The following is a 14,540-nucleotide window of genomic DNA, read 5'->3' as shown; positions in this document are numbered from 1 at the left end:
GGCCTGGACAATCTGGTAGGAGATAGACCAGGGGTGGCACTGCTGGTTCCAGTGGAGTTTTTAGTACATAGCCGATTAAGATAGACTATCCTCTGTGTGCTACTTGTGGTAGGTACTATATGGGTCAGTGTCAGGCAGGTGTGGGGACTTGTTATCAGTGTGGCCAGTGGGGACACTACATGAGGGATTGCCCTCAGCTGACCCGGGGAGTCCTTACTACATCTGATCAGACTGTGGGTCAGACTACTATGGGTGCTACTAGTACAGGTTCTCGTGGCAGTTTTCCAGGCATGAGCAGCACTTAGCCGAGTCGAGGACAAAGTGGGTGTCCAATGACCCAGGCCCGTCTTCATGCTATGACCCAGCAGGAGGGTCGCGCTGCACCGAACGTCATTTTGGGTACTGACGCGCTCAAAGCAAGCGCGCAATTTAACCCTGAAATGTCGTTAGTAGTATAAGTAAATAGGGATCGTTCTATCCGGGGATTGAGGGTACACTTGTAATTGTGAAACAAATAAAGAAAAGTATTATTTAAAAAATAAAATAAAGAATATAAATATATACAATTGTATAAACAAATAAAGAATTAAAATAATAAAGTATTATTTACAAAAATAAAATAAAGAATAAATATATACAAGTAAACACAAATAAGGGGGGATTAGGATTCTTAAAATTAAAATTAAAATAAATAAAATAAAGAAAACGTAAAAACATATATACAAGGGTGGAACGCAAGGAACAAAGATCAAAATCAATTCCATGTAATCAAATTCGATTCAAACCCTATAATTGTTCTTCCAAGTCATGAGAGAGGAGTTGATCATGTGAAACATTCGAAAGCAAATAATTTCCCATATTTTACTTTTCAATGCTAATTAACCTAAGCGAAAGCACCTAGATTAATCCTATCAAACATGCAATCAAGCCCTAGAAAGCTAGTCAATCATGACATGTTCAACGCATTACACATAGAGAAAGGCTATCAACTCAAGTGTACAACTTAGTTATGGAAAAGTCCACCTAATTGCAATCCTCTTCAATTAAATTCGATTCTTGTCCAGAACCTTTACTACTTTTGATTCAAGTTACACAAAACGAAAAGTCGATTTCATGTTCTTAAACCTAGCACCAATTACATGCAAATCCTATAAGTGTCGACCCAAATAAGATAAACATATAAAAGTTTTCTGTAAAGCAAATTTAATCGAACAAACTCACATAAGCAACTTAGAATCACAATTATGGAATTCGAAAACTTTATTTAAACATAGAAATTGGGCTTAAACTTTGCCCTTAACATTATTTGTTAACTAGAATTCATAGTTTTACAAAATCAAACAAAGAAAACAAGAGAAAGGATATAATACACCTTGAAAGATGAAGGATAAAGCCTTGAGACGAAGAACTTGAAGATCCTTGAAAGCAAGCAATCTTCTAGGGACGACACAAGGGTGGATGGCGGTTGGGAAATTGATGTATTGCATGGCTTCTCTTTCTCTTGGCTTGAAAATGAAGAACAAGAAAACTAGAGAATGGAAAAGAAATATGGAGAGGAAATGGAGAGACAAGGAGATGGAATGGATGAAGGAATGTGTGATAGGAAAATGGAAAGGAAATGGAGAGACAAAGAAGATGAGATGGATGAAGGAATTTTGTGACTAAGGAAAATGGAGAGGAAATGGTGAGACAAGGAGATGAAATGGATGAAGGAATTGGTTTAGGAAAGTGAGAGGAGAAGTGTATTTATAGCCCAAAAAATGATGAATGGAGGGTGGAGATGAACATAAATGAAGGGCTAGATATGTTAGACAAATTTGTAAAAAATATCTTCCCACATGTTTATCACTTGTTCAACTTGAATTGATTTTCCTCCTCAAGTTTTTCCACTTGGTTGCAACTTTGATTTTCCTCCTCAAGATTTTCCACTTCCTTGCAACTTTGATTTTCCTCCTCAAGATTTTCCACTTGGTTGCAACTTTGATTTTCCTCCTCAAGATTTTCCACTTCCTTGCAACTTTGATTTTCCTCCTCAAGATTTTCCACTTGGTTGCAACTTTGATTTTCCTCCTCAAGATTTTCCACTTGCTTGGAGGTCCTAAAAAAATAGAAACTAATAAGAAAAATAGAAACTTTCCTAAAATGAAAAATGGCAACTTACTAAAAATGATAAATAGAAACTACAAAAATATAAACTTTCTACAAATAGGAACTTTCCCAATCAAAGAATGGAAACTTTCCTAAACAGGATTTTAATAAGGAAATAACGTAAGAAATGTAGGGAAATGCAGTTAAAACGTCGCATTAAAATGCTCCTATCAAATTCCCCCACACTTAGCTTTTGCTAGTCCCTTAGCAAAATCACACTAAGACACACACTAACACTCAACGAAAATTAAAGACTCTACAAAAACAATGACTCTATTGCCCTTCAACTTTTTGTCTCAGAAATCTCCTACTTTCACTACATCAAGATTAGCACTCAACCAAGAATCAATATGTAGATATTCAAGAGTTAATTAAAACATATAATCCACACATACACAAGTAGGACTTGGTTGTAATAATGGTGATGGTTTCTGTTAAGCATGCTTCGAACAAGTATGATTCATATCCTCACAAGGTATATCCACTCTTTCTTCTCTCAGAATTCAAGACAATGCTTAAAAGCTTATAATCACTCAATTATATGTGAGAGAAAATATTTTGAGGCAATCAAATAGCTCACATATATAAGAAACGAAAAGCACTTTGTGAATATAATTTTTTTGAAAAGATCTCATGAAGGATATCAACTACTTGCACGGATGGACCCAAGCCATAGGTTCAACTCTTGTAACTCATCTCCACAAATCAAAGGCTGTCCCATCTTAAGGATCAAGAAGGTCTTATTAAGGGTTATAATGGGGCCAAGGCTCAAGGTTTTAAGAAACGAAAGGTAAGGAATTTCACAAAGTGTCCTAAAAACCTAGCAGAGCTCATGTAGATGTAGAGACTTCTAGAAATCCACCAAGATATATCAAAACGTCACATCCCATAGAGGTTTTATGAAAGGGCCTAATGTCTTCATGTTGGGCCAAATCTTCACTCTAAACTTCCCTAGAACTAGTGAATTGGACAAAGACCAAATTTTCCAATAGTGGGCCTTCAATTCAAAACAAACTCCAAACTCACTAAGTATGGAGGACTAAAATCCATATACATTTTTTTCTTTTCTTTCTTTTAATTTTCTAGCCGTACACATTTTTTTTTCTTTTTCATTTCTTTTTCACGGCTTTCACATAATTTTTTTTTTTTTTTTTTTCATGGACAAGTCTACCCCCACACTTGAACTTTCACCTCTTCTCAATCTTCTTTCTCAATGCCAAATCCTCAAGTAAAGTCCCAAAATATAGCTCCGCTAAGTTTTTAGAACAAAGGGTAGGAGTGTAGCTATACTAAGGTTCAGGGTTAAGGATTTAAGGGTGATGAAAGAAAAGGCTTAATGTAAGCTCAAAGGGGTTTATCTAAGGAAGTCCCACGACGGGCACAAATAGGGACACATGCTTATTTAGCAATGGTGGTAATTCCTAGGTTGCCTCTATCCCTTCCAGAATCAGGGCCATGTATTGACAAACGTCTCAACAAGCACAAGAGCGAATTCTAGCATTTTCTAGTCCATCAAACTTAATCTATGGCAAGCAATCAATCAAATGAAAGAATAATGAGATCATCAAAACATCGCCAAGAAATTAAGAATATATTTTTCAATTATCACTCCAAGAAAAAGGGACATGGCTCAAATATCTCATATGGGTTTTTATGAATCAAAACTCATCCTAACATGCTCATATTCTGTACCAAGGTTACGAAATCCATATCCACTACACATGCATGCATTTTTCATATATCTCAATTAACCAAAGAATACCATTTTAAAAATCATCTCAATTTTGTGATCCTCTTTTAATCATAATTTCAGAGATATAGAATCATCCTAGACAGTTGAAAGGGCATTCTAAGACTCAAAAACAAAAACAAAAGTAACCAAAATTTTTTAAATTTTTGACATTTTTCGAATTTTTTTTTTTTTTTTTGTATTTTTTCAATATATATGACTCAAGATAAAAGTGTAAATCCCTTCCCCCACACTTAAATATTGCATTGTCCTCAATGTAATCAATTAAAAGCATGCAATGAAACACTTAAGCATATAGGGATGAAATTTACGAAAATAACTACAAAAACAAACAAGCAAAAACGAAAAAATAAAAGATAAGGATAAAGAAAGCAAATCTAATTTGCATGGGTTGCCTCCCAAGTAGCGCTTGGTTTTAACGTCTTCTCAGCCTAGACGTGGTTTCCTCTTGTCCTCAGTTGGTGGAACCTTCAAAGCCTCCCTTCGGGTTTGGAACTGTATTGCTTGGAAGCCTACCAGTTTCATGAAACTTGGTCATAAAGTCCACCACTTGTCCCATTTGCTTCTTGAGCTCTGCAATGTCCTTGGTATGGTTCTGTTGTCCTTGAAGCAAAGTTTGTGTGACATTAGTCAATGTATAAATTTTTTTTTTTTTAATTTTTATAAATATATATATATTTTAAAAAAAAAAATTTGTAAATAGCTGAATTTAAAAAGACTGAATAAATGCAGTTTTTTTTAATATATAGGACTAAAAAATAAAAGACAAAAATATAAATCCCTTCCCCCACACTTAAATATTGCATTATCCTCAATGTAATCAATTAAAAGCATGCAATGAAATAAGTAAGCATAGATAGAAGACATTTACGAAAACAAATCCTAAAATAAAAACTAAAGAGAAAAATTGAAAAATAAAAAGAACTAGCTAGGGAAAGAGAAAGCAAATATGATTATATTCTGAATTGGGTTGCCTCCCAAGTAGCGCTTGTATTTTACGTTTTGCAGCCAGACGATACCTACATTAAATAAAGTTAGTAACTATAATTAACAAAGAAATACAAAATAAAAACAAGTATAACTATTAATTACAAACTACAAGTATAATTAACAAGTATATTGTACATAAGACACAAGTTAAGTACTCAAGTGAGTATAAAACGTGAAAAGTATTTTTACAAGTTTAAAGTGTGAAACAACAAAATAATTTACATGTATAGAGTATTCACAAGTATTTCTTTTATTATAAACATTATTGATATCGAATCAAATTCTAAGCGGTAAATCAAGTGGACGTGCGGCCCAAGTATAGTCGCCTAGACACAAACTCCCTTTCAAATCGTTTGGGCAACCTTACTGAAATGGCCAGGTGGGGGAGGGCGAACACGAGAGGAAAAATCCATTTTGGCATGAGCTACTCCCACATAGTGGTTTAGGCCCATTTGCAAGCACTTCTGGATTCAAAAACCCGTCATGAACGTTGTCCCCTTTCTAGACACCATTCCACATAGGCTATACTTACTAAGATGAAAAAGTTCATAAGTGTGAAGACAGTTCAACAAGTGTTAATAAAGGCCGCCCTCAACCTTAAGGGACCTGAGCTAGGTACCAATAAGGGGTTTAGGCCAATATTAACAAAAGAGACTTCACCTATTCCTCTCAATTTACAACCTACAATTAAAATTCGCGTTCAATAATATAAATAATATTTAAACTAAGTTTTAAACAATTTATATACAACAAATATATACAATAAATGATACAATTTAGCAAGTGATTTTTCAATCCCCGGCAACGGCGCCAAAAATTGACGCGCTCAAAGCAAGCGCGCAATTTAACCCTGAAATGTCGTTAGTAGTATAAGTAAATAGGGATCGTTCTATCCGGGGATTGAGGGTACACTTGTAATTGTGAAACAAATAAAGAAAAGTATTATTTAAAAAAATAAAATAAAGAATATAAATATATACAATTGTATAAACAAATAAAGAATTAAAATAATAAAGTATTATTTACAAAAATAAAATAAAGAATAAATATATACAAGTAAACACAAATAAGGGGGGGATAAGCCTTGAGACGAAGAACTTGAAAATCCTTGAAAGCAAGCAATCTTCTAGGGACGACACAAGGGTGGATGGCGGTTGGGAAATTGATGTATTGCATGGCTTCTCTTTCTCTTGGCTTGAAAATGAAGAACAAGAAAACTAGAGAATGGAAAAGAAATATGGAGAGGAAATGGAGAGATAAAGAAGATGAGATGGATGAAGGAATTTGACTATGGAAAATGGTGACTAAGGAAAATGGAGAGGAAATGGTGAGACAAAGAAGATGAGATGGATGAAGGAATTGGTTTAGGAAAGTGAGAGGAGAAGTGTATTTATAGCCCAAAAAATGATGAATGGAGGGTGGAGATGAACATAAATGAAGGGCTAGATATGTTAGACAAATTTGTAAAAAATATCTTCCCACATGTTTATCACTTGTTCAACTTGAATTGATTTTCCTCCTCAAGTTTTTCCACTTGGTTGCAACTTTGATTTTCCTCCTCAAGATTTTCCACTTCCTTGCAACTTTGATTTTCCTCCTCAAGATTTTCCACTTGGTTGCAACTTTGATTTTCCTCCTCAAGATTTTCCACTTCCTTGCAACTTTGATTTTCCTCCTCAAGATTTTCCACTTGGTTGCAACTTTGATTTTCCTCCTCAAGATTTTCCACTTGCTTGGAGGTCCTAAAAAAATAGAAACTAATAAGAAAAATAGAAACTTTCCTAAAATGAAAAATGGCAACTTACTAAAAATGATAAATAGAAACTACAAAAATATAAACTTTCTACAAATAGGAACTTTCCCAATCAAAGAATGGAAACTTTCCTAAACAGGATTTTAATAAGGAAATAACGTAAGAAATGTAGGGAAATGCAGTTAAAACGTCGCATTAAAATGCTCCTATCAGGTACGTTAATTGTTTTTGGTCAACAGGCTTTCATTTTGATTGATCCTGGAGCCTCTCATTCCTTTATGTCTAGGAGGTTTTCCTTCTTTGCTAATGTGCCCTCATCTCTCCTTCTGGGAGAGTGGCATGTAGTTTTACCATCAGAAGAAATGCATAGAATCGAATGGGTATATCGTTTTTTTGGAGTGTTTGTAGAAGGAGTTTGCTTAGAGGCGGATTTGATTCCATTTGAGTTAGTGGTGTTTGATGTAATCCTGGGGATGGATTTCCTTCGGATGCATCATGCCTTAGTGGATTGTTTTTGTAGTACGGTGTTGTTTCGAAGTCCGGATAAGCCAATTGTCACCTTTTATGGTGAACGGGAAGTTCTCCCATCTTGCATAATCTCAGCTTTAATTGCTAAGAAGATGTTGAGTAAGGGTTGCCAAGCTTATTTGGCACATGTTGTGAATACAGATGCAGAAGTTATGGATCTTAACCAAATTTCAATTGTTGGCGACTATCCAGATGTATTTCCAGATGAAATGCCTGGTTTGGCCCCGGTGCGAGAAATAGATTTTACCATTGATCTACTTCCTGGTATAGCACCCATCTCTCAGGCACCTTATAGAATGGCATCGGCGGAACTAAAGGAGTTGTACTTACAGTTACAGGAGTTAACTGACAAAGGTTATACGACCTAGTGTATCTCTCTGGGGTGCACCTGTGTTGTTTGTGAAGAAGAAAGATGGTACTTTAAGGCTTTGTATTGACTACCGGAAACTAAACAGGGTTACTGAAAGGAATAAATATCCTTTGCCCCGCATTGACGATTTGTTTGACCAATTGAGGGGTGCTAAAGTATTCTCAAAAATTGATTTGAGGTTTGGATATCATCAGTTACAGATTAAGGAGGAGGATGTAGCCAAAACTGCTTTTCGATCACGTTATGGTCATTATGAATTCCTTGTTATGCCCTTTGGGTTGACAAATGCACCTGCTGCTTTTATGGATCTTATGAACAGGGTGTTCCGCCCGTACCTTGACCGCTTCGTGATCGTGTTTATTGATGACAATTTGGTTTATTCTAAGAGTGAGGAATTACATGCTGAGCATTTGAGTATTGTGTTGGAGACTCTGAGGATACACCAGTTGAATGCTAAATTTAGTAAGTGTGAGTTTTGGCTTGACCATGTGACATTCTTGGGTCATGTCATTTCAGCTGCAGGTGTTAGTGTTGATCCACAAAAAGTTGAAGTGGTGTTAAGTTGGGAAAGACCTATAAATGTGACGGAAATTCGTAGTTTCTTGGGTCTTGCTAGTTATTGTCGACGTTTTGTGCAAAAATTTTCTAGAATCGCCCCTCCCCTTACCAAGTTAACTAGAAAGGGTGTCAGATTTATATGGTCTGAAAATTAAGAGCGAAACTTTCAGGAACTTAAGAGTCGTTTAACTAGTGCTCCAATTCTAGCCTTGCCTGATGATAGTGGGGAGTATGTAATTTACAGTGATGCCTCTAGACAAGGTTTAGGTTGTGTCTTAATGCAGCATGGTAACGTGATCGCTTATGCTTCTAGACAGCTGAAACCGCATGAGTTGAATTACCCAACCCATGATTTAGAGTTGGCAGCTATTGTGTTTGCTCTTAAATTGTGGAGGCATTATCTGCATGGAGCCAAATGCCAGATTTTCACAGACCATAAAAGCCTCAAGTATGTGTTTACGCAGCCAAATTTAAATTTAAGACAACGAAAATGGATGGAATTGATTGAAGACTATGATTGTACCGTTGAGTACCACCCCGGTAAGGCAAATGTGGTGGCGGATGCACTTAGTAGAAACCCCTCCGTGACTTTGTCATATTTAAGGGTCACTCGAGTACTGTTATTGTCAGAGTTGAGGTCTACTGGGGTTGAGTTATCGGTTGATGAGGTTGGTGCTCTAGTGGCTAGTTTTCATGTGAGACCAGTGTTCATTGATAAAGTACGGGAATCACAATCTTTTGACCCAAGAATTGAGGGGATTAAAGAAGGAGTTCGTGGCGGTTGGCAACCTGAATTCTCTATTCGAAGAGATGGAACTTTAATGTTTGGAAAGAGACTGTGTGTTCCTAATGATGAAGCGCTTAAACAGGAAATACTTAATGAAGCTCATAATTCCGCGTATGCTCTACATCCTGGTGGTACAAAAATGTATCGTACTCTTAAGGAATACTATTGGTGGCCAAACATGAAAAGAGAAATTGCAGCCTTTGTGAGTAAATGCTTTGTATGCCAACAAGTGAATGCGGAAAGGCAGAAGCCGTCGAGTACCCTTGCCAATTCCGGAATGGAACCATGGACTTTATGTATAAGTTACCTCGTACCCAGGATGGTAATGATGGTATTTGGGTGATTGTGGATTGACTCACCAAATCAGCTCATTTTCTAGCGGTTAAAGAAACTTTTAGTGTAGATAAACTGGCAAGACAATATATGGATGAGATTGTGAGGCTTCATGGTGTGCCCGAGTCCATTGTTTGCGATCGCGATGCTCGCTTCACATCAAAGTTTTGGAGGAAGGTTCACAAATTTATGGGAACAGAACTACAATTTAGCACCGATTTCCACCCTCAAACTGATGGACAATCTGAGTGAACTATACAGACTTTGGAAGACACGTTGAGGGCTTGTGCTCTACAATTTAAAGGAAGTTGGGATAAGCACTTGGCTTTGATGGAGTTTGCTTATAACAATAGTTATCACTCGAGTATTGGTATGGCTCCCTACGAAGCTTTATATGGGAAACAGTGTAGGACTCCCTTGTGTTGGGATGAAGTAGGAGAAAGACGTACAACTTATTGGTCCTGAAATTATTGAAATCACAACGGATAAGATTAAGGTGATTAAAGAGAGACTCAAGATGGCTCAAAGCACACAAAAGAGCTACGTTGATAACCGCAGAAAGCATCTTGAATTCCAAGTGGGTGATTGGGTATTTTTGAAGTTATCTCCTTGGAAGGGTGTGGTAAGGTTTGGTAAACGTGGGAAACTAAGTCCAAAGTATATTGGTCCCTATGAGATTGTAGAACGAGTTGGTCTTGTTGCTTATCGCTTGGCCTTACCCCCACAACTATCTAGATTACATGATGTCTTCCATATATCTATGCTTCACAAGTACATAGCCGATCCTTCACATGTGTTACCAGCTCAACCCATTACACTTAGAGAAGATTTAACATATGAAGAAGAACCAGTACAGATCCTTGATCGCCGTGAGCAGGTACTCCGAAGTAAGGTAATACCTTTGGTTAAAGTATTGTGGAGGAATCACCTCGTTGAAGAAGCTACTTGGGAGCCAGATGACCAAATGAGGCAACAATATCCACATCTTTTTCCATGACAAGTACAATTTCGAGGATGAAATTTTATAAGGTGGGGAGATTGTAATGCCCCGTGCCTTAAATTCTTTTACCAGTTACATTTTACCGAGGTTGTCCAAGGAGTGATTCTTACTTTAGCCCGGTAAATTAGGAAATTCTTTGTGAATGTCGTAGAATACGAAAAATCGAGTTCGTGGATACGTAGTTTGTGTTAATTGGAGTTTTTATGGAAAGTTTTGACCAAAAATAGAAATTACAATTCTTGGAAGATTTTTTTTTAAAGGGGGTTTCCCTTTTGGGAAGAGAGAGAGAGAGTTAAAACAGAAAAAAAAAAAAAAAAAAATCCGGAAAGCCGATCTTCTTCTTCTTCCCCTTTCTTTTTCGCGCGCACAGTGACCGGATAAGGCAATCCGGCAAATCCAACTCCATCAAGACACCCCAGGTCGTCTCACACTCTCACCAGTCGGCAAGCTTCCTCTCTTCCTCCTCTTTCATCTTAGGTACGTGATTTGCGTTGGCTAACCTTGATTTGAACCAATTTGGGGAGGAATGCCGAACGGGTTTGGGAATCTTCGACTGGGTTTTCGATTTCTGGCAGTTTCGGCAGGAAATCCTCATGGTTTTGGTTCCCTGTGAAGTGCTAAACATGTATTCAACCTTATTGCAGCTTGTTTTGGCCAGAGGAAGTGAGATTGGTGATGAACAGTAACGATCGGATTTCCAGATTTTAGAGTGAATTTCCGACCACTTCTGCTTAGTTTTGGTTGTTATTGCCGGTATAAATATTGTTGGGCTTGTTGAGGAGATAGTGTAGGTGAATTTTGGTGGCCGAATTTGGCTGTTGGAGTGGTAGCGCGTGAAGCCACTCGCTGGTGGTGGTGGTGGTGTTGTGGAAGCTCTGTCAGCCCCTCCAAAACCCATTAATTTGATTTTGAGTTTTGTTTAGACTTGAGGTTACTTGGATAGTGAAATTCCATGGGAATTTGATGTTGGATTTAGATATTTTGAATCTTATGGTTTATTAATTTCATGGTTAAACCTCTTGTTAAATTGCTATTAGTGCTATTACGAATTTGATTTACTTTGTTGAGAATTTGGAGTTAAGATTGTGAATTGAAAGGAAAAATTAAGAAAGAATTTGGAGATTTCGAAAAGGGAATTTGGTGATAAATTATGGTTAAGGAATTGGAACGTAATTGGCTATGTTATAGAAACAGTCCTTGTGAAGATTAAAGAGTAAGTGAGGGTGTTGAATAATTAAGGAAATTACGTATTCAAGAATTTAAACCCCAATTTGAGGTGTGGGTTTTTTATAAGAATTTATGAGTAACGAATACTAATTCCAGAGGGAAAAGTTTTGATTTTTGAGATTTTTTTTTCTCATTATGGTTAATTATATAATGTCCATTTACTACAGGACATATTGAGCCCTCGAGTGAGGAGGATACGGGCAGGCAGCAGGATTAGCTGCAAGACTCACCAGTGAGTGGACTTTTATTTTATTTAAATAATGCATGCAGCATGGTATTAATTTTTTAATGGATTATTATTTGAGTAAATGTGGTATCATGAAAGAAATGGATTTAAAGAAAAGAGTTGGCAAGGAGGCTATCTTTAGTGCATGCGTATATTACCTAGTTGACAGTCCCTTCTAGGTAATAGTCTGGTTGGCAGTCTCTTCCAGACTACATCCCAGTTGGCAGTCCATTCCGATGCGTCATCTGGTTAGCAGTCCCTTCCAGATGACATGAGATAGTTAGTTGGCAGTCCCTTCTAACTACCTGTGGCTAGTTGGCAGCCCTTCTACCCACCGCCTCCTATTCTGGTTGGCAGTCCCTTCCGATACGTCATCTGGGTGGCAGTCCATCCCAGATGACATGAGATGATCAGACAACAGTCCTTTCTAATCTTCAAATGAGTTTTCTTGAAAATGATTGAGTTGGAAATATTATGGAATCTCGCTGCATGTTGGTTTTGTTAACAGGAGAAATGGGGAAGCATTCAATTAATCGTTTCATAACTTATTTCAGTTTTGTCCACTCACTGTAACGGATTTTAAATGTTTTCCTCTGGGCCCTTCGTTTTTCAAATGCCCAGATTTCAGATTTGCCGAGATCGCGTCCAGGAACTTGAGGCATAGGAATCAGCGCTTCCGTTTTTGACTGTAGGTTAATAGTTAACCTACCTTGTATGATTTCAGCTTAATTACATAGAATTGCTCTGATAACCCTTTCATTTTGGTGTACGTTGGTGTTTGAGAAGTTATTGTGTTGATGGAGTGATATTGGAATTTCACTTTTGGAATGTATATAAGAGTACAAGTTTAGTTTTAATAATTTCCAGGTTTTTTGTAAACTCTTGGGTAGTCCATTTTAGGGCAGGTTCTGTCAATTTTTCGGTAGGATTTCTCCTAACGTGGGCCCCGTAGGCTCGTATCCGGGTTGAAACAATTGGGTCGGGTCCTGTCATAAACATACTATGATATGCAATGACTGATTTACATTTAAGAGCTTCATAAAGATTAGTTGGGGTCTTGATCTTGTATTCCAATAGCTTTAGTCTTCACCTCAAACACATACACAGTTCTAACCTAGGCTTAAGACTTATTGTTTTGTATAGGGAGTGCAAACACATGTAATCTTATACTAACACCATCAAAGATGGCCATAGGCGAATCAAAAAGTCCCAATCCCATTGGGGATCAAATCCCGCCCTCACAGCCATACGCCTAGGATCCTCTAAGAAAAATTGAGGAAGAGAGGATGATCAAGGCCATCCAGGTGCTTCAAACCAGCTGAAGCTGCCATCATAGTGCCCGCTGCCGTCATCAGGAGGAGATGGTATGGTAAGGGCAAGAAGACCCACTGTCAGAGAGAGAAGGCTAGATATATATGATAGGGTAAATTCCTTCTATGGTACCTAAGGTATGACCAATTGGACACTTTAGTACCTAGCCTTCAAAAGAGGACAATTTGATACCTGAACTTAGGCTCCATTTGACAGTTTGATATTTCTGTTAATTTTTTCAGTTAAATGTAAGGATAAAATTGACATTTAGAATATATGTATTAAAAAAAAACATGAGTTTTGTGGGTTGATGACCATCAACCCTGGGTCTTCCTCATTTTTTGGGTCATTTGGGAGAAAATGGATATAAATTAATGCTTTTGGGTTATGTTAAAGATGACATAATTGAATTTTATGTTTAAAAAATATAATTGTCGTGATTTGAACACTCAAGAGACCACTTTCGGTGGATTAGACATAGTTCAGTGGAGTAGTCTCGTGAGTGTTCAAATCACGATTACTATATTTCTAAAAACATAAAATTCGATTATTTCAGCTTCAACATAACCCATAAGCACTAATTCATACCATAAAATGATGAAGAACGACCATCAACCCACAAAACTCATGTTTTTTATTTTGTTTTTGTACATGTATTCTAAATGTCAATTTTACCCTTACATTAAATTGAAAAATTAACAGAAGTACCAAAATGTCAAACGAGGTATAAGTTTAGGTATCAAATTGTCCTCTTTGGAAGACTAGGTATCAAAGTGTCCAATTGACCATACCTCAGGTACCATAGAAGGAATTTATCCTATATGATACCATGTGTACATTCTCGTTTGGGTAAATTCCTCCTATGGTACCTGAGGTATTGCTACTTGGACAGTTTGATACCTGATGTATTAAAATGGACAATTTGGTAGTTGAAGTTAGACTCCGTTTGACACTTTGGTACTTCTGTTAATTTTTCTATTAAATGTAAGAATAAAATTGACATTTAGGATATATGTATAAAAACATAATAAAAAAAACATGAGTTTGTGGGTTGATTTTCATCAAAATTTTATAGGTATGAATTAATGCTTAATTATGGGTTATGTTGAAGGTGAAATATTCGAATTTTATGTTTAAGAAATATAGTAATCATATAGTGAACACCCATGAGAGTACTCCATTGAAACTAGTCTCGTACAATTAAATTTTTTTAAACATAAAATTCAATTATGTCAACTTTAACATAACCCAAAAGCATTAATTCTTTTTTCATTTTCTCCTAAATGACCCAAAAAATGATGAAGACCTAAAATAATACCAAATAATATCATCGCATTGTGTTTATGAAGAGGAGGAAAAATCAGTGGATTCATAGAGAATAGTACAAAAAAAATAACTGATTATTATATTTTTTTAACATAAAATTAGAATATTTCACTTCAACATAACTCATAAACATTAATTCATACGTATAAAATTATGAAGAACGGCAATCAACCCACAAACTCATGTTTTTTTATTATGTTTTTATACATATATTCTAAATGTCAATTTTATCC

This window comes from Rosa chinensis, chromosome 3, assembly GCF_002994745.2.
Source record: "Rosa chinensis cultivar Old Blush chromosome 3, RchiOBHm-V2, whole genome shotgun sequence".
NCBI classification, from domain to species: domain Eukaryota; kingdom Viridiplantae; phylum Streptophyta; class Magnoliopsida; order Rosales; family Rosaceae; genus Rosa; species Rosa chinensis.
The sequence above is the reverse complement of the archived record's forward strand: the minus strand, read 5'-3'. Positions refer to the sequence as shown.